A 21,654-nucleotide genomic window follows, 5' to 3' on the forward strand; every position below is an offset into this window, starting at 1 on the left:
CCTTGTTTTGTGCTTCTGCATGAAGATGAACAAAGAAAGTAGCACAAGGAAAAGTGACACTTCAGGAATTTTGAGGGCTGTAGACCCATATGCCAACATAGCACTCTTGTGAGTTATCCTGAACCAAAAAGATGGAGAATGTTTTAAATGAAGTTTCTCCACTTAAATCGTCTAGGTTCTGAGAACCTAGAAGTAGACCACATGTCCCATCTTGTTGCTTCCTTACTTAAGCATGAATATGTTTAAGGATTTCTCATTCAGAGCACACCTATCAGTGAGTGGAAGAGTGCAGGAACAGGACACCAAGCCTTGGCTGCTTGTTCGAATGCTTCCTAGGCATGCAAGAGCTTTCTTCTTTGGGATCTATTTACCTAACAGAGGTAAGACGGGAAGAGATGGAGTCAAATAGAGTCAAAGACTCAGCGCGAGACACACAGATGAGAGAAATAGAGAGGTATTCTCAAGGGGTTTAGTAATGGGAGATTATTCCATGATCCTAGGAAGAAAGGTTTAGGAAAGGTACACTCACATGCTTTCACTAACAAAGTGCCTAATAAAATATCTTAGGATCTGAGAATTTCACAGCAATACTCTTTCTTTTTGTTGAAGAGAAGTGAAACTTGTTTGGAGCATTCTGTTGCCAGTTATTGACCCAATTGCAGAAGCTAGTCACTGAAGAGAGAGCTACTGGGATGGATGGATCTTCTAATATTTCAAGCAGATTGGAGGCTTATATTCTTTTTTAGTGATACAATCTTTGGCTTTTATTCATCACTATACTTTTATCCTATCCGCTCAGATTTATCACCAAATTTTCATGCATACACTTTAAAAATAATATTAATAAATTCTATCATGTAACAGATCTAAGGAACATGTAATAAATTATCAAATTAATAGTCACTGATTGGGGAAACTAAAACTTCAAATGTATAATCCTGTCCTGTTGACAGCTTTACTATTATTTGCATTATTTTACAAACAGCTTTTAGGGATGTTATGGTTTACTGGGATATTTGTATCATAATGGATTTTCCTGTTGTTACACAATTCCCTTTTGAAAACAGTCCAGAAGTTGTTTCTGACTTAAAAAAATAGAAATCAGGTCAAATTATTAAAAGTGAAGTCAAACCTGACCATGTAAGAAGCAAGTGAAATTTGGTATAAGAAAATCTAAAGCCTTCTCCAAGAGTTTAAAAGGAAAAAAAATGGCATTTTTGTATGAAAAGAGAATTCTTTACTGCCTTAATCCATTATTAAAGGTGACCATTCGTCCTTAGTAATCAGATCAATTTGTGCTGAAAGTTTTGTTCTATGTGTATGAATTGGAAGTGATCTTATTAGTGTTCTACTACATCAAGTCTGATAAAATCCCCAATCCATTTCAGTTAAGTTTCTATTGATCCACTTAAGAGATCAATTTGGACTTGTTCGATTCTTTTGTCATGGGATTTCATCTGGCTTGAGTTTAATGTTATGAAATAAATGTGATTTAAGAACGTGAGATGGAATAAAAAAGAGCCCAGATGAGTGTTGACAATTATTTGAACTTGAGTTTTTGTATTTGAGCATTTTACAGGGCTTTGGCACTTAGAAATGGACTAGAAAAACAATGAGACCACGAAGTCAATGAATGCCTTTCAGAGTGGTTAACAGCCATATCTTCCCTCACTACCACTAATGTTTCCTGTGTCATTTAACAATTTGAAATCTATTTGTCAATGAAAATAGTTTTAGTTTTATTCTTAAATATGTGTTACACTATTTATGTTGACTTTCAACAATATTTGTTTCATACCCATTTTTCACTTTCCTCCTATTTTCTACATTTCATCCTAATTTTTCTTGAAAGAGAAAGTGAATTTTAAAATGTGTGGAGATCTCAGGGACAATTATAGGAATTCCATTCAATAACCATTTTCCATCTCCTTCCTTCCGCAGGAGCAGTTTCAGAAGTGCTCCTAGAAAGAGAAGTGCCCAGAAACATTCCTCTTTCTTTCCTAATTTGGTTCTTTTATTCATAGAATAGGTGAGGAACTCTGTTTAGCAGGAAGCCATCTTTGAAATCTTGTGTTCCACTGAATACAGGACAGATGTACAGGTATGCAGTGGTTCTGTATGTAATACATCATCAGGGAAATTCAGAGTGAGCAGAGGACAAAAATATTTGAAAATAGAGACTAAACATAATGCAAAAATGTCAGAAACTCTCACTGGTGGCCAAAACATTATATAATGCCATTGTACCCACCAGTTTTTAGTTAGGAGAACAGAGCCACTATAAATTCCATGGGCATAAAGGATCTATTAGAATAGAAGAAATGAGGCTCCAGACAAATGTGGGAGCTCACTGAGGAAGTGGTGTTCTGGAATGTGGATGTTGGAGGATTGGAAAAGCAGTTACTAGAAATCATGAAAGTAAAGATACAAGCAGACAAATTGACTGCTGTGGGAAATCCAAGACACTAAGCCATCCTGGTAGCTGAAGTGGGACCAGATGTGCATGCTTATATACTCTCACAGGTCCCAACAGCAGAGAAAACCGGAGGAAAAGATAATGAAGAAAAGAAAGGTCCTGGGCAAGGAGTCAGACAAGATGACCATTCTCACCATAATTTTATTTGAATTATTGTTATTATTAAGAAATAATTAAAAGTAAATTGTAAGGATCTCTGTCACAATCACAATATTTCTCCTGTTTGTTGGTTTACTAGATGAAAAGCAGTAGGTTAATTTTAAAAATTTTGCCCGACATACATAGATTTTTGTATTCAACTTGCTTCATTTTAGAGATGAGTAAACTGAGACCTAGAAAGTTAAAGAGGTTCATTCAATATGACATAGTCAAGATAGAGTTCTGTTAGCTAACTCCTACCTCAGTGCTCTTTCTGTTACATCTTATTTATTTCTCCTCGAAGAGTCATTTGACTTAAACTGCTGTTCAGGTCTCCTATTTTAAAGCTCTTTGATCCTGTAACTGGCCTTGTTGACATTTACCTCAGCAAATCCACTTTCCAAGCTTTGTCCTGAGAGGCAGGATGGTCTCTTGCTTTCTTAGAGACTATATTGAAAAAATAGTTGACAAAATATAATTTACCACAGCCTTACAATGTAAGAATATTCATCTTTAATTTTACCTAGAAATCCTGGGAACCTATTAAATGTCATATACTGTAGTAGGTAATATGAAGAGGTACAAAAAAAATCAAAGATGACCCCCCTGCTTCAGGATGACATAAGTTCCAGGGAATTCTACTGACCTATTCTGTTTCCTTATGTCGCATTCAGGTATTTTCACATTGGCTTTTCATGAATGAAAATGCTTGCTAATTGGATAGATTAAACAATCAGCTCAAATTTATTGTCTTCCTTATGCAGAAAAATAAAGGGTGTGAAAGGGCTTACATAAGGAATTTTTGTCCAAGAAACATAAAGATAGGGGAGAAAACTTCCAGTAACTGCAGATGTTTTGATGTAAGAAAACTTTACATCTTTAAAAATTGGGACACATTATGAATCAAAGTCTATCCTAAAATTTTACAATTTAAAATCAAATCCTGTTGGTGCAGGAACCATTAAAATCAGAATGCCTAGATTTCTGTACTTTAATACCTGCTTGTCTTCCATTTTCATGAGATTTCTAAGATTACCTGAACAAATTACAAGCAAATTTAACTGTGCTTGTTGAGTTTTCACTACTGCTGTTTATGTCATGTGAAGTGGTATGTGGCAGATGTCATTGATTAATAGTCATCCCAACACTGGAAACTTAATAAATCTTCAAAACAATTTATTGTTTGTGCAGTATACAGCCAATACTGAAATAGAGGTTTTTCTTTTCACACACTTAAAAATCACAGAGAAATCGCCGCTTGTTTCTCCTTCAGGATGGTGGGCTGTTTCTTTCCTTCTCTGACTTCCTGGAAGTGGGTGATGGGAATGAATTATTGTCAGCCTTTCAATAAGTCTCTGAAGAGGGTGTCTACTTTTCAGGAGAATAATGGCCATTCTACCATCCTGTTGCCTATGCCAAGAAAAGGTTAAGAGCAAAGTACATTTGATCAAATGAAAATAGAACTAATGAAAGTGATATGGCATCTATTTCCTAGGGTACATTTTTTGAAGAACAAATGAGCCAAGAGGAAAGGGTTGTGAATGTATCCTGAACTGTGAGAGACATTTCTGCTCCAGTTTGTGACATTTGTGCTCTGCTTGATATTTTTCTGCTTTCTCTTGCTGGAAGCTCTTCACAACACCCGTGTGTTCCTGTCCTGCAACTCCACTTTTACTCTATGTGCTTTTATATCTGTTGTAGCAACTAAATTAGTCCCCTCTGTTCCATCTGAATGTAGATCTTCGACAAGCACAAGGACACAGCTTGAACCCAGGTCTGATGGAGTGCCAAGGGTCTGGCTGCTTTATATCACATGGAAAACACAAGGCACTAAAGGTAGGAAAGGCTCCTACTGGCTGAGTACCTACTCTTTCTGCAATGACAACGTTCCTCAACATGCTAAAGAAAGATGGCTTACTTTCTGCTTCATTCCAGTTGGCTTTGTGACATGTCCTCTGTAGTTAATTTCCTCTAGACTTTTTTGATGTTCATTTTTACCATACTTCATAGGGGAGAAATGAAGCCAATTTTGATTTGCTCCAGGTTTGCCCTTTTGAGAGTACCATTACACTGAATTTAGAGAGTTTATAAATGGTAAAGGAAGGTCTTAAAGATGATAAAATTACAGAGAAATAGAGATCTATGAGAAAATGTTTACAGAAATTGAGTCATTTATCATAAAGAAATGAAAGAAGAGTAGGGATGATAAACACATGGTAGCAAAGATTCCTGCCAACTGCTTAACAGTGCATAGAAATATGAAGCAGCTAAAAGTGCATAGGATACAAACATGAGCCCCAAATGGTATTTTTGTACCTTCATTTGGTAAGGAAATAGAAGTGATTCCCTCATTCATGTCAAAATCACATGATATTTCTCAATCACAGTAGTTTAAGACTCCCCTCCAATGCGGCCTTCTTCATGAGGTCTTCCTCGTTTCTCCTGCTGGTTAATTCTTCAACCTCATACCCCTTGAGACTCTTTCATCAGTTCTACTGAACCATTTGTCACAGTCATTTTTATTCAGGCGTATTGCTTTTACAGTGACTTTCACAAGGACACTGAGCTCCATGAAAGCAGGAATCATATTCTTTTAATATGTTTATAATTGAAAATCTGTCATAATGCTTCATGTATAATTGGTGCTCAATTAGTATATATATATATACGTATATATATGAATATTGTAATCATCTGAATGATGTTAGAGAAGTACTTTGATTTTGAAACAAAGACTTTAGCAGAAAAGTTTTAACATACCTAGACCTCTCTGAAGTGCTAGGAAGTAGGCAACCAAGCTAATCACTCACATCCCTGCACTGGCCTTGAATCTTTTCCCAGTTTCTGGCTTTTTTCCACCAACATCTCAGCTCCTTCTCCACAATTCTAATCAGCTACAGAAAACTAATAATTAGAAACCAAAATGAACTCACACCAAAGTTTTAAAACTCAAATAATGGGAAAAAAAATGAGGACATAGTGGTCCACTGCCATTCACCCACATGACTCACTGGCTTTTCAACAGAATCTAGAGCACCATATGGATGTGTTGAATGAGCTGATTTCCTGAGCAGGAATACTGAAGCAACAAGCCTTTGTGCATCTATGAGAACAAAATAGTACCAAGAATATGCTCACTGTTGGAAACTGGCACACAAGGCCAGGAAGTGTCCATTTGCTTATTATTCAGTTATTTTTATGACCAGTCATAATTATTTCCTATAAGTAGCAATTACCAATCTAAATATTCAGAAATGACTCTCCAATCCTTACCCTAGCTACATGTAGCATGCTATTACCTTCAGCAAAAGCAAACCAGAAACAAAACATTGACCACTTGAAGTTTGTTTTTTAACACTTTCAGTATCTCCTTTTATCTGACATTCTCTACTTATTGCCCTCATTTTCTGCTTTTTGTGAGCATGGCCACCATACTTAATTCAGCACTCCTTCTGGATAAGGGAATTTAATTCTTAGGTCTAATTGAGCAAAGGAATGTCATTTTCCTTTTTTAAAGGATTTTTTTGGGAAAATTGAAGGAAATGAGGACTTCAATGAACACATGAAAAAGGACACATTTTATTGCATTGGGGTGAGGAACCTATTCAATAACACTGGAATCTGAGCCTGTAGGTGACCAAGCTCTGTGTACAGGTAGGTTAGTTGAGACATTCAGTAACTAAGGATGGCAGGCAGGATTTGAAATGTTTGTTCATATTTAATGTCTGGTTTGTTGCCTGAATAATTGTTTTATTAAAGAAGCTTTTAGTTTGAGTTTTAGTGTATACTGCTTACATGAAGGGATCTGAGTTGCACAGTAAATAAATAGGCTCTGTGTTTTCTCAATGAGTGGAATATTGACCTCTACTCTTTCTGTCAGTATGGTAGAGCAGAGAGCCGCGATGACTTATGAGGCAAGGCTGCCACATTAATTTAGGTGGCATAGCCTTTCCTTCACAAATAGGTTCTACGTTCTCTCCCCACACAGCAAGTGCCTTCTTCTGAATCAGCAGTAATATAACATTTGCTCACTTCCACACATTTAAATAACCAGTTCGTAAAAAGCCTCAGAGTTTGTTTGCACATATTAAAAACAGGATAGACTTTGTGTTTGTGAAACTTCTAATTTGGCATCGTCCTTTCAATGACTGTTTTGATCAAAATATTAATTTGGGGAACATTATAATTGGAAATGAAAATATGCAAGTAAAAACATACATGTCAATATTATGAAGAAGATGAAAATTGTGGAAATGAAAAGTCATACAAAATTTCACCTTACTTGCAAAGATTTTGCTGTTAGAACTTAGAACTTCATGTTCTATGTTTTCATTTTACTTTAGAGAAAGAACTACATATTTTAAAGGTATTGTCCTCAAGAAGAGTCTTTCGATTGCTGAATAACCAACAAAGTATAGTCTTTATGGTTGATTTTCTTGATGCATACCTGTAACCTTGGAAAGTAAGGTCCTTAATGAATATAAGCACTTTGAATTTCTTATAATCTTCCAGCTCTGTAAAAACCACAAGGTATTTTAAAAGTCAAGATTTCTTTTACTTTATGAGAGAATTATAAAAGTGAGGTTGATGGGCAGATGAGGGTTTTATTTACTTTACCCCTAGGGGAAAAGGTAAAAGATAAAATTAATAAATAGCTTTCCTCAATATTAGGAACAAATTAAGAGATCAATAGATTTCTCCTGAACCCTCCAGCTAGTTTTGAAATCATTCTCTTTTCAGAAAAATGTATCTAAACAAGACAATTTATTTTTTATTTAATAATATCGTACTCTTGTGTAGCATATTTGACGTCAGGATACTGAAGTGTAAATAAGAGTTGAGTTACTTTAATTTTATATATTTATTATTTATACCCTGCATTGTTAAAATAAAAAATATTTAAAGGGGCTTTTAAGATACCAGTCTTTGTTTTTAAAAGTAAGAAAATTAGAGAATGGAGAAATAAGGGAAAATAAAATAAATCTGGGGATAATATTTAATCATAAAATACATTTCATGATGTTCAATAGATTTTGCTATAGCTTGGTTGAAAATTTAACCTCGATCTTCCTAGAGGCCAACACAGAGAATATTAGGAGTATTTTATTTCTGATAAAGATTATTCATGAATAATTTTTCCTGTAGCTCCTACTGTTAGTTTATATAAAACATATATTTCTAAGAAAAAATGAAGAGAATATTAAACGGAACATTTCTATATCTGTGATAATGTTCATTCAACATCCTCCATATACAGTGAGATATTAGTGAATAATTTTACTATGACAGGTTAGCAAATTGGTTGACTAGGCACATAAGGAATTGTAAATAAATATTCAATACAAGCTAAACATATCTAGTTATCTCTATAAAATATATAATAGGAATACCAATGATACTGGCCAACTGGGAGAACATCCAGAGATAAATTTGGACCTTGATACCCTTTTCCTTGTTCCATAGATCATGCAAGTCTTTGGTCCCCATCCGGCTTTTAGTTAAGATAATGTTAACAATGTTTTTGAGTGGGTTTGTAGTTGCTGCAGTTGGTCTTACAGAGGAACAAATTTATAATTCACAATAAATATACTATAACATAATATAATTAATATCATATCATATATGATAAATATATGAGACAAATAAATCAAGGAGTGTAACACCTGGTCTACCTGAGGAAGGCCATCAAGAAGTGCCAACCCCATCTGCTGGGGTGCACCAGGGGGAAGAGTGGCCTATTTTGAATATATTTCATGATGTATTTTGAAGGGATAGAAATAAGTTTCATGGAAAAGGTGATATCTGAGATAGGTCTAAATTAATGGATATGATTGGAACCGATAGAGGAAGATGGTCCATGCATAAAGAATACCATGAGTAAAAGTATTAAGGTGGCATTTAGGTACTTTCATGTCCTTAACTCCCTATCCCCAGCCATTCAGAGAATCCAGTGTAGGAAAAGTCATTTCATTTCTCCTCTCATTTCTGCAGTGTTAGAATCCTCATTTGTGCAGTATTCATTTAAACTGACAACTTATTTGGATGGTCTGTGTGACTTTTCTCATCAGCAACAACTCAGAGACGATCTGATTGAGATCATTTCCTTAGTTGCACACCAGCTATCTATTAACACCACAAGGAATACCTCCTCTTCCTTCCTCTGACCCTCCTCTCCTGCTTGAAGCAGGCATCCAGTACCCTATATTCCAGACTAGTTGACTCCAGGGTCCTGATTCTCTGCTTTTCTAAGAGGCAGGATCAGATAACAGGAAAGCACAACTAACACAGGAGCTGTGAGTAATCTGGTTTACTGGGAGTCGAGATACACGCAGGAGATTGGTAAACTATATGCTGGAAAGATAATCTAGGTTCATATTGTACAAGTCTTTGAGTGACAGGCTGAAAAAATTGTTTTGGATTTGATAAGAAATGGGATTCAATGAAAGACATTGAGTAGGATTTACTGTTTGCATTCATTTCTCTCTCTAGATATTTGTGTGTGTGTGTGTACATGCACACATGTGTGTTTCCCATGATACATTCTTATAGGAAAAAGGATGGGGTCTATTAGATTTTCTTCCTAGTGTTGCTCACAACTCTGTGCACATGAAAAAGGCTTTGTGGAGATGAGGATGATGAAAAGGTGGAGGAGGTTTGTTAGACCATAGTGCTTTTCAGAATGTCATCTTAATAAGAGGCTTAAGCATCGTTGAGAGGGAAATGTATTGTTTATAAAAGAGAAAGTAGACAATGCCAACAAAAATGGAAATATGTATTTACCCTGTGGAAGTCTTTAGTTTTAACTGGCAAGGACTGGATGGAAACTGAAACAAATCTCAGAGTTTCATGCTCTGCTGACAGCAGAGATGTGGTTCAGTTAGCTTCTAGCCAAGTGTTTAAGGGATATTGAAACCCTTCCAGTTTACAGTACATTTGGCAGCTCTCTGTTGGATAATCTTTTTTATGTGTATTCTGTTTGGAAGTGAATTGTACACCAGTTATTTTAAGTAGTATTTTTTAATCTGTTGCTGTGTTAATTATAGCAGGGAAAACAGAAACACAATCATAGACTAATGGGAATGTTTTATTCAATGAACCAAAGAAATATCCACCAGGGCTGTGTAGCAATTGCAGTGGACTGAAAATAATCAAATATGGATGGGTTTAGGTAGCCAATGGCAGTGATGGCTTATGAAGCTGAACACCAGACTTTTTTTTTTTTTTTGCTGCTGCTGCAGTTTATGTGAGAATCACTGAAGAAAGAAACCCTTGGCATGATTATAGTTTCTCGTGGAATGTAACTAATTTCACAGTGGAATAATTTTGACAAGAGTTCTTAGTTTCCTTCCATATGTTTTATTTCATTTTCTAGAAAAGGGGTCTTTGCCCTGACGCTTTTGAGTACTATTGAGCACCATTGGCAATCTGTTTATTTTTTGTGTAATCATTAATGGCAAAAGAAAGAAAGAAACAAAGAAGGAAGGTGAGTCAGGGTGAGTGCTCTTCTGTGATTGTTTGCTGGCATGGAGACCTCCAAACCAAAGCGATGGGACATCTTGGCCTCTCATCGAGGTCTGAACCAAAGAAAAAATTACAGTTGAACATAATGTGGAATTCCATGCCTTCCTTCCAGGTATATAGCTGACCACATATATAGCAGCCTTTGTTTAAAGTCCATCTGTTTTCATTCAACTATAGAAACACTTGAGAGGGTACAGCATGAGAAAAAGTGGCTGATCCTAGAAAATTAAGCTTTCACTTTCTTGCTATTAAAATACAACCTAAAATTTGTATCTAGGATATACAAGGAGAAAAATAAAGAACAAACATATGTAATACTGATTGATCTATGATTCGTTGAAAGGCAGGTCTCTTCTTGTCTTAAATTTTCTATTGATTTACTACAAATCAATCATTTCTAAATAGGTTTTTGGGACTTGGGTTCTTGACACACAACCTTCAGTATGTTCCAGGAGGCTTTACTCTGGCACTTACTTATTTTATAGATTAAGTAGAGACTTAGGCCTTTAAGTCCTATGTAAGCTTGCCCCTTCCCCTTCCACCCCATGAACACAAGTGTGCATGCACACACAGACACATTTTGAAATTGTGTCCCAAATGAAAACCAGTCAGCTGAATAATTGCTGCTTATTATTGTTCAGTATCAGTAGAAAAGGAGAAGAAGGAGAGCCAAAACCAGGGAGTGCTGTACATGCTGCTACATGAAGCTAGCACCAATTCAATCATTTCAGTTCAGCATTCATTCAAGCACAAAAGAAAAAATAAAACAATCAAATAACAATGATTCATTCACATAAAACGTGTTGCTGATTTTTAGGTGACTGGCATTGTACTAATGTACAAAAGGTATAGAAAGTTCAATAAGAAATAATAATTGCTCTTGAGATCCTCAAAGTCTCATAGCAATCATATTTGTTGCTGTATAAATCCAAATGTAGAAACATTGATGACATCATCTGAGTTCAATAATAAATGAATAGTTAACAGGAAGCTAAAAAATGAGAGTTACTATAAACAGAGTCCAAAGCAAACATTACAAACTGGAAAAATTTGCCATATAACAGAAGAAAGATCTAATTTCCCTAATATGTAAATAAAGAGTATCAATAAATGAATGAGATTACCAATAGAAAAATGTAGAGATGAAGAAACAAATAATTCATTAAAAAACAAGGTAAACATAATCCTTAAAACTACAAAAAGGTACTCAACCTTAATCATCATAAATGAAATTCAAATTAAGATTGCACTTAAATAACATCTGCTACCTATTAATATTGACAAAGATATATAAGCTTGATAATACCATTATCAAGAATGGGGGGCAAATAAACATTTCACATATTGCTTGGGAATGTGTAAAGTGCTACAACACATATATGCAGGACATTTGGAAATGTTTATGAAAATTTAATACTCTCTGAAAGAACAATTCCAATTCTGTAGGCATAATAGGACATATTTGCAAAATGACATATTATCACACTATTAATTGCATCATTGCTCATAACAGCAAAAATAAGAAACAACTTGAAGTTCTATCAGTAGGAGACTGACTAAATGCACTATGCTATAACCCTGCAATAAAATACTACATAGCTATAAGGGAATGATGCTATACTCTATGTATTAATACAAAAACACTTCTCTCCAAAACACATCAAGTGAATAAAAGGTAATGTGCAGAACATACTGCATATTATGCCACCAATGTGTAAAATCAGGAAAATTATGTTTTTCTTTTTTTTATGCATAAGTATCCTTAGAAACACAAAAACCAAATGATAGGAGGGAAAACGAGTGGTAGACACCAACAGTATAAAGGAGACTTCACTGTATGCCTATTTTTATTTTAGGTTTTTGAACCACATTGAATGCATTACTGTTTAAAAAACTAAATACATAAAATAAAAGAGGAATGAACAAATAATTTCAGCCTGCATGGTCAGGAGGGATTTTTAGAAAGGAAGTGATATTTGAGGTGAATCTTGGAAGATAAATTCAAGCAGAGAGGAAGAAAGAAAAAAATATCATGGGCAAATACACAAAAGTAAGAAAATATGGGGAGGGTCAGCAAAGTCATAAAGTGGCACTGAGAAGGAAGCTTCAAAGTGCTGAGAAGAGACCAGTGATATATAAAACAAAGGGAGCGGAAGGTTCAGGAAGGAGAGCATGATCATTAACATCAAGATCTGCAGGGAGGTCACTTGAGGCTATTGCCTCCTGCCGTTCCTCTGCAGTTGATTCCACTTTCAGCTCTTAGCTTTTTGCCATTGGACTTTATTGTTAAAGAGGTTGGTTTTATTTCTAGGTTCATTACCCATTAATATGCAGATTGTTTTCAATAAACATGTCTCTTGGTTAGACACCTGTGTAATAAAAATGTAACAGGAGGCATAACAGATGACTGCAAAATTTCAAAAATCTATTTAGTGAGAGTGATGGCATACACCAGCAACGTGTGGTTGGCCACAGAGCAGTATATCTGAAAGTACAAAGTAGTACCAACACATTATTGACTTTTCCAGCCCTCAGTTTATTAAGATTGGTCAACAAATGAAGTAACGTGCATGTTAATAAACCATTAGAGACTACAATATAAACATAAGGGGTGATGGTGACACAGTCATGGTGATCATAATAATAGTGAGGATCCTGAGATGAAATGAAATTTTTACCCTAACTTTGGGCTTTCCTTCCTGCCTAAGCTAGTTCCTCCCTGTGCTTTCCTTCAGACTTTGGGTAAGTCCTCAGCTATGTGGTTAAATGAATAAAATTGGCTGGGGTTCCAAAGGGCTTCATAGATCTGTGCTAGGAAAATGAGCAGGTCTTATCAGGAAAAAAGAGGGGACTATGTGGGGAGTGGGCTATGCCCTTCCCCCACTTGCCGATATGGCGGGAACAGAGAACAAAGAACATTCTGTTTACACATTCCATGAGCAACTAACTGGAACCCTGCTGAGCCTACCTTTGCCCGGCTACCGCTGACGTCAATACTGTGCTTGATTGTCTATTGGATAATGCTATATCCTAGAATCATGTAACCCCACTGCATTATATAAACCCTGGACCTTCATTAAAGTTTTGCTGGCGATGCACAGGAGTGTCAGCCCTCCCGCTCTTTCTGTCTTTCTTTCTTTTCTTCGCCCCCCTTCCGCACTTCAGGACCTGCTTGACTCGGCGTGGCTGGACAGCGTCAAGTGGTGCCTGAACAGGGACCTGAAGGAGAGGGAAAAGGTGAGGGCTACCATGAGGCCAATAGAGAAGAGAAAGCCCTGGCCAGGGTAATCAGAGAAGACGCGCGAGAGAAGAAGCATGCAAGAAACGTGGATGTGGTAAGTGAATTTTTCTGGGAGTCCAATACGAGACAGGCGGGGAGCAAACAGTTATATGTTTGTGGGCTAAAGAGGTTGTTAGCTGCCAGAGGAATTAAAGTAGGGAAACCCCAATTAGAAAGATTTTTAGATTTTATTGAGAAAGTGTGCCCTTAGTTCCCAGAAGAAGGGACAGTAGACATAGAATTGTGGAATGAGGTAGGAAAGGGACTTCAATCTTATTATTCTACCCATGGCCCAAAAAAGGTTCCGGTGGACACATTTGGCCTGTGGACCTTAATTAGAGACTCTTACATGACTTACGGCAAATTAATGCAGTTCTTAAACCTATGGAACCTTTACAACAAGGCCTCCCTTTTCTGGCTATGATTCCAAAAGACTGGAATATGGCTATCATTGACCTTAAAGATTGCTTTTTCACCTTGTTCCCCATTCAAAGCCAGACTCTTATGCCATTCAAACTCTTATGCCTGTGTTACTTCCTCCTGTGTAATGTAAATAGAGCCTGTGATTAAGCTGAACCCTCAGATCAACATGTAAATAGCTCCATTCTATTAACTGCTTTCCTTAGAGGCAGTCACCCTGGAGCTCAGCAGCCCCAGGGAAGCCAAACAAGCTTGTGACTCAGATCAGGGCTCTAGTAGCGAAAAGTCACACAGTCCCTGCATTTATCAGACAGGCAGGGGCCTCTTGAGGAATGACTAAAGCTCGGGCAGAAAAAACTAGGAGAACTAACTGAGAGCAATTCGATCCCTAAACTTTAAAAAGAAGTATCTTATCTTCTGCACGCAAACCTGGCCCCAGTACAAACTCTCTGATTAGAGAGGCTTGGCCCCTGAAAGAAGTATGCAATATAATGTTATGCAGCTAAATATATTTTGCCACAAGGGAAGAAAATAGTCAAAAGTTCCATGAACTACTACAATATGGAGCTAGTTTTCCAAATTCTTTTAGTGAACATCTATTCTATTTATTAAGTTCATCATTATCTTTGAGAATTGAGAAGTCTTAAACTAAACTCCCTGAGATAGAAGAAATTTATCTTCTGCAATACAACCTGGCTTTAAATGACTGGAGCTAGAATTGTACTTGCATTTCATTTCCAGCCCCCTGGACACACACAGTCCCTATTAGTTCAGAGCCTTCATCGGCCCTGTTAGTCTGGGGCCGTCTAAACCTTAACCCAGTTATGTAAACTGCTTGCCTTTAGAGTGTATTCTTGAAAACTGAAGTACTTTTAATCAAATAAACTAAGAAGAAAGAAGACCATTGAGTATTAGAAACTCAAATCTTTATGTCAGTTTGTCTGTGTATATGTATTTATATGAAAAGTGTTGCTAACTGTAGTCATTATGTCTCGGTCTGTATGTATGTGTGTCTAAGTGTGTAACAAAAAAATGTTTTCTACCTCTGGAAGGTATTAATAAAATTGATTTAAAAACAAGTGCTTGTGAAAATTGGGCATTCTAAAACTTCCAGAAAATCTAATAAAAAAAATATCATGCATTAATGCTAATTTAAGCTTAACTGAAATGGACATGTCCTTATAGTTATTAGCTGCCAAAGTTTACTTAAAGTCATTTAAGTTAATGTTACCTATTAAATATTTCAAGAAAATGCTTAAAGAAAGGCTTGACTTTGATGTGTGGTGAAAGTTTTATAAGTAATTTAGCATGGTTGCTAAAAATAAGTAAACAAGTGTAGCAAATAAACTTTTTAATAATAATACTGTATTAATCTATAACAATGTATATATCTGCAAACAGCCTGAGAATTTTTGTGGTAACCAAAGTTCTTAAAGTTTGCTAAGTTATATAGACATATTTTGTACTTAATGAGAAATTGTGCTATAAGGCACATTTCCAAAAATGATAAAATATGTTCATAAATGTATCAATCTGAAGAATGCTGGTGTAACAGTTTACAGTGGCCTATTTTTCAGTGTTCACTGAAGGTTAAAGTATCAAATGGTTTTAGTTCTAATGAAAACTACTTAATATAATGAGGAAAATATTTTGGTATGTTAAAGATGTGTGTTTTAATAAGAGAAAGTATAAAGAATGGAAATTCGTTTTGTTGAGAGTAAAAGAAAGTTAATTGTTCTAAAGTACAGCTATTTATTTAAAGGGAGACAGAGAGACAGAGACAAAGAGAGAGAGCAGTGTGGTGCAGCAGAGTGGTGCCCTTTGTTGTGGAGGATCGCTCAGCCTGTTGCTTTGGGGGAGGGTCAGGATGTTTAGAGATAAGTCGGGATAAACCCAGTCAAGCCCCAGGCAAGCCCAGGCATAATTCTCACCAGCTTGTGTGCTTGGGATCATAAAGCAAATGAAGAATAAATTACTACATTCTTACAGATATAATCATGCTATGTGAAATTAAAGAAAGTGAGTCTTAATATCGAGAACACAGCAAAATTGGACTTTTGTTTTCAGTTGGAAAGACAAAGTATTCTTTAACTGTTAGTCTGCTCTTAATATTGAAAGATTGCATAGGGTTCTCTAATTGTTTTATTAAAACAGTTTCTTATGCTTAAGTCTTAATGAATTGTCTGAGTATTTAAGAAAATAAGATCTTAATATTAAAAAGACTAAGCTAAGTGTTAACAACTATGTAACCTGCATTTGCTTTTAAACTTTCTTATTATCATTCCAGTTAAATAATGTGTTATTTAATAATTATAATTCTATTTAGGCAAGTGCCTTAAAAACTTTTGACAGCTTCCCAAAACCAAAATTTAAAAAGGTATTTTTACCTCTCAATTAACTCTGATATTTTCCAGAGGGCCCCTGGAACATATCAGTAGAATTTCTTCTCCTCATCAAAGAAAATATTTGACTAATTTGGCTTATTTACCTGATATATACTTACCTAAAAAGTGCTGTCAAAAGGAATAATGCTCGATTTTACTACTGAGTGTTTTATGTTACAGAAATATCCAAACTTCCATATATCAACTATCTTACAGTAAGTTCTCATCAAATCTTTAACCATTGTCATTTGTAAATCTTTTCAGGTTTATAATCACTGTTTAATTACTACTAAACTAGTAAAGAACTAGATTTCAGCAAATGAGTACTAGTTACTTAAAATTAAGTAAACTAAAGAAAAATGATTTTGTAGCTTCTAGTTTCAAGTGTTGCTGATAAAATGTTTTAAGCTTTATCTCTTAAGCTGACTGACAACGCTCCAGTTTACCTCTCCTCTGTGTTACATACATTTTTTCAGCTATATAACATCACTCATAACACAGGCATTTCATACAATTCTACAAGTGAAGTTCTCATTGAATATTGTCACCTTATTCTTAAACATTATTTATTAATACAAAGAGGGGGGATTACTCCCTGATATGATAAAATTAGTTGCAATTTGATGATTGGTGCATGCTTTACATATCCTTAATTTTTATCTTCTGGAGGGTGATAGATGGTCAGTGGTAGAGGTACATTTTTCTGATAACATTTCCTTTCCTGAAACAACAACACTTCCTGTGTGGTAGTCTCCAATGAGTTCTTCACTATGGCATAAAGATCATATCAAGATGTGGGGCAAGGGGTTTGCTTGTGTTTTTAAAGAGGATCAATGCTTGATCTGGCCGCCCAGAAAATGAATTCAGATACGATATGAAGGAGAACTTCCAACATCAACATCCTCTGGAAGAGTCATCCCAGAAGGTGACCATCAAAAAACCTCAACAAAAGTCTGCATGTCAAACACGGAAAACTGAAGCCCACTAAATAATAGTATTTTTTTTTTATTTCCAATAATGGCACTTATATATGTACATACTACAGATGAAATTTATAGACACATGATAGAGGAAAACTTAGATAGAATTATATTACTGATTGGTCTGTTAGAGATGGTGATCATTATGATATTTATAAAGCAGTTTAGTCCTGAGAAGATATTGGCAGTTATACTTGTGAAAAGTTTCAAAAAAGAACTCCTGTTATATTATATAAGAGTAATTAGGTGTATTTAAATATATCACTCATTCCAGAAAATAATTTTTCCTCACCTAACTTGTAGTTACAACAACTCGTGAGCCAAAAGTTGCATGTTATCTTTTTGTGTAGCAAGAAATTCCTCTATCAGTGAACTGTTGAAGAAGAATTTAATAGGCATAAGACTTTCTCCTATGGTGTTTATTAATATCTCAGGCATAAACATCGCTCTTCCCCCTAAAGTGCTTGCTCCTGATGCCCAATTAAATTTACCTGTTAATACTACTATAATTACTGATTGTGTATGTATTAATTGTACTCGTGTACCCTCTTATTGTAATTCTTCAATCGTTGTAAAATAGTCTTCTAGATATAGACTTCCAAATGGTTGGGTATTTTGTGTAATAACAAAACATATCAAGCCCTTTCTTTACACTATCAAGGTGTTTGTGAGGTGGGACGCATTCTTCCTGCTCTAATAGACCACCTGAATATAAGCACAAGAAGCTTCTCCTAGCTCTGCCATCTGATTGTCATGAAAACTTGAAACTTTGAGATCCTGCTGCTGTTGCAGTTGCAGCTGCGTTCCTCCTGCCAGTTCCTGGACTTGTCATTGGAATGCAGAAAGAGATATCTAAGCTGGCCTGTGCATATAGCAAAACAACAAACTTGATTGCTTCTGTATTATCTGAACTCAACCAAAAACTGAGAGAATTGCGAGCTGCAGTGCTTCAGAATCACGCTGCTGTGGACTGTCTGATGTTAAAAGAGCATGTAAGATGTGATCAGTTTCCAAGAATGTGCTGTTTCAATTTCTCAAACTACCCAAAATCAATTAGATGATATCCCTCATATTGTCAATAAGTTTTTACAAATGCCTAAGCTATTTAACTAGATTTTTAGTTTCATTAGAGATAACTAGTAATTGTAAGTCTACCTTTGTTATGTATCTGTATTCCTATTCTGTTAATATATGTAAGCAATTTAACTAGTAGTTTGTTAAAACATATATATATATATATATACATATATATATATATATATATATTCAAGTTATGTCTGTCTTTCAACATGTTCGATGTCAGCCATGTAATGCATATTTCCCACAAAACTAAGATACCATATAATCCACAAAGCAAAGCACTATAAAACGTGCCCATGACACCCTTAAAGCTCATTTGGAAAAAACAAAAAAGGAGGAGTTATACCCCTGGCCACCACAGAACTATTTAAATCATATCTTATTTACAGCCAAAACTGCATCTGATATATTAAATCAGATAAAAGACGTGTTCAGGGACCCCCTGAATAGTCTCTGGCATGCTGTTGCACTTCTCTTAGCCCTAAGCATTTTATGGCTTTTGTTGATGTTACTAGGGCCTTGTGTCCTTCGCAGCATGTGGAAACTCATTCAGCAAGCCTTAAGAGACCTGCATCATTTGAAATTGCAGATGGCCCCCCAACTTGTAAATCATAAGTTCTAAAGTCTTGCCTCATTTTCTGTTATCATTATGTGCAGCCATTGTGTGTATGTTTCTCATTGTGTTCTTGTTGCCTTGTTTCCTAAAAATGAGTTTAAAAGCATTTCTGCACCTTGGTGCAGAGCTACATATGTCTCAGCTGAAAAGTCACCCCCCGATGCTGGATATTGAGAAGGGGACAGGATAGTCAATGATGGGTAAGTGTCTTGGAGACCTCTGGCAACCTAAGACAGGGCCCTCATGATGGAATGTGGGTACCAATGACGGGTAAGTCCAGATGAGTCATCCAGGAACACCTAAGACAGGCACTATCACCCTCTTATAAAATAAAAATGGGGGAGACGTGGGGAGTGGGCTATGGCCTTCCCCCACTTGCTGATGTGGCGGGAATAGAGAACAAAGAACATTCTGTTTACACATTCCATGAGCAACTAACTGGAACCCTGCTGAGCCTACCTTTGCTCAGCTACCGCTGATGTCAATACTGTGCTTGATTGTCTATTGGATAATGCTATATCCTGGAATCATGTAACCCCATATAAACCCTGGACTTTCATTAAAGTTTAGCTGGTGACGCACGGGAGCGTCAGCCCTCCCAGCTCTTTCTGTCTTTCTTTTCTTTGCTCCCCTTCCGCACTTCAGGACCTGCTTGACTCAGTGCAGCTGGACCGCGTCAGGACTGGATAGCGTAGACAGAAGACACCACACGGGCAGAACGGTAGCCTTCTGGCAGGGCCTGGCAGGTTCTCACAGGGGCAGGCTGCAGTTCTGACCTGGTCGCGAGCCAGGGGGCGGCATTAGCCCTGCTTATTTCACCTTTCTCAACTTCGATTTCCTCATTTATAAAATGAGAAGTATGGAAAAGATCCATGTTTTTAATTTTTCCCTTGGCAGTGCGATTGTATTTTGCCAAGAGAATCCCTGCTTAAACAGACCTACAGGTAGACAGGTGGGGACTGCCCTGGAGGACACAGGCGTGGGCTGTGGCTGTGCTCTCCTGAACATCCTCCAGGCAGCCTCTGTGTGAAGCATTGTAACTCATTTATAAATACCCAAATCAGATCATCCTATGGCTTCTTCAGCTTCTAGCTTTGTACTTGCCTATAGCTTTAATACTCTGAGAGCATTAATACGTGAAGAGCCTAAGAGTGGGATATGCTAAGGGAACTTTTCTCAGTGTTACCCTTGATCATTTTAGTAATTTTTCAAATTTTCATTGTAATAAGGCTATTCATATGGGTATCATGGTGGCTTAGGCCGATACTGGTACCTTTAATAGAGCCTAGGTACCTTACTGAGATACCTACATAACAACTTCAGAATCTTGTCATTGAAAGATACATGGGCTGGGAATTATTTGTTAGAAAGGCCCCAAGGGCTAAGACAGTATAATCCATTTTAAACATTCTCACCTTAATATCAAAATGTACTTATATTTTTCTTGTCCACTACATTGGTTCTCCTATTCTCTTGTATCTACTGGATGAACAATGAATTTAGAATAGAGAAATTATGTAACAAAAAATTAGTTTTCTTCACAGCATGGCTAGCTTTCTATTTATATCTGATTATGACACATGCACAAGAAAGGTCGTGAAATCCAGTGCTTCAGTGTTGCCCTGATATGGGCTAAACTTTAGTCTATACTTGCAGCAGTCCAAATTAGTTTATTATAGAGAAATGGCACCATCCAAAACCGTCAATTGATCCATATTCCTAGCCCTCATACGGGATTTAACTCAAGACTTGGGAAGCCAGTTTCTTGCTAACCAGAAAGAGGGATTGATGGTGCCTAACAGAAATTAGTCAACCTTCTCAGAACATTTTCAAAAACGGATTGTTTAGGAGAAGAACTCATGGCGCTCAACGCCCACGCTGTTCACTAAAACTGACTGGAAAGTGTTGCTTTCCGGTGAGTGAGGCTCGTGGTGGCTCTGGCTGCTTCTGATACAGACAGATGTGTGTGGCAGCGTGCTTTATCTCCTGCTGCGGAGTCGAAGTCCCCTTACATATAAGCCCAGGACTGGCTCCTGTTGCCAAATAAGTATCAGCATGTTGAGCAGCCCTTGCGTTCCCAGTTCATGCTGTGCATGATCGGCATGTGCTCTGGAAAGTTGTGAGGCTGGATAGGAGACAGAAGAAAAAGCTGAATGCTATCAGTAGCCTCCACAGGGATTTATTTTAAAGCCTGCCATCTTGTTAACATTGTTTCAATATGACAGCTGAGGCTTTTGCCAAGTGTTGAACATCTGACCCATTTGGCTCCTCTCTCTAAGCTGTGCCTTATTCTAAATGGAAGGGCTGACCCTCTGAAAAGCCATAGTCTGAATCTGAGTTTGGTTCATCATCAAGTTCAAGATGATTATCTGAAGTTTGTTTGAATCTCAAGGGAGAGTAAAATTGAACTGAAAAATCTCACGAAGCACATTTTTCTAGTGATTTTTGGGCCTTGCATCTTCTGCTTAGAAATTTTTCGCAAAGGCAGCTTTTGTCCTCTGGCCACTTGGGACTGGAAGGTAGATTCCAGGTACATCATATGCCATTCGAGTGATAATCCAGCAGGGAAGGAAATTTGTTTAATCACTTTTGAAATGAAAACTAGAACATGGATTTTAGTGTCAGGTTTACATATTGTTTAAATTATGTTTCTTCAGCTCACAATATTTCCATATACAGCAGTTATGTATTTCAGTTCCTAGAGACTTAGATATTTCCTACTAAAACCTCAACAGCTAGGATGAGTCAAATATAAACTC

At 36.5% G+C, this 21,654-nt stretch overlaps 1 long non-coding RNA gene across 1 annotated transcript in view; it reads left to right on the forward strand.

Moving 5' to 3' along the window:
- The first annotated feature begins 13,233 nt into the window (after window positions 1-13,233).
- The window catches only part of LOC108384951 (uncharacterized), a 30,804-nt gene continuing 22,383 nt past the window's right edge, over window positions 13,234-21,654 (forward strand). Inside the window, exon 1 of the long non-coding RNA XR_005058648.2 lies at window positions 13,234-13,470. This is a non-coding gene — a long non-coding RNA (uncharacterized lncRNA). The remainder of the gene's footprint in view (window positions 13,471-21,654) is intronic.

The sequence above is a fragment of the Manis javanica genome, chromosome 5 (assembly GCF_040802235.1).
Source record: "Manis javanica isolate MJ-LG chromosome 5, MJ_LKY, whole genome shotgun sequence".
In the NCBI taxonomy this organism is placed as follows: Eukaryota; Metazoa; Chordata; class Mammalia; order Pholidota; family Manidae; genus Manis; species Manis javanica.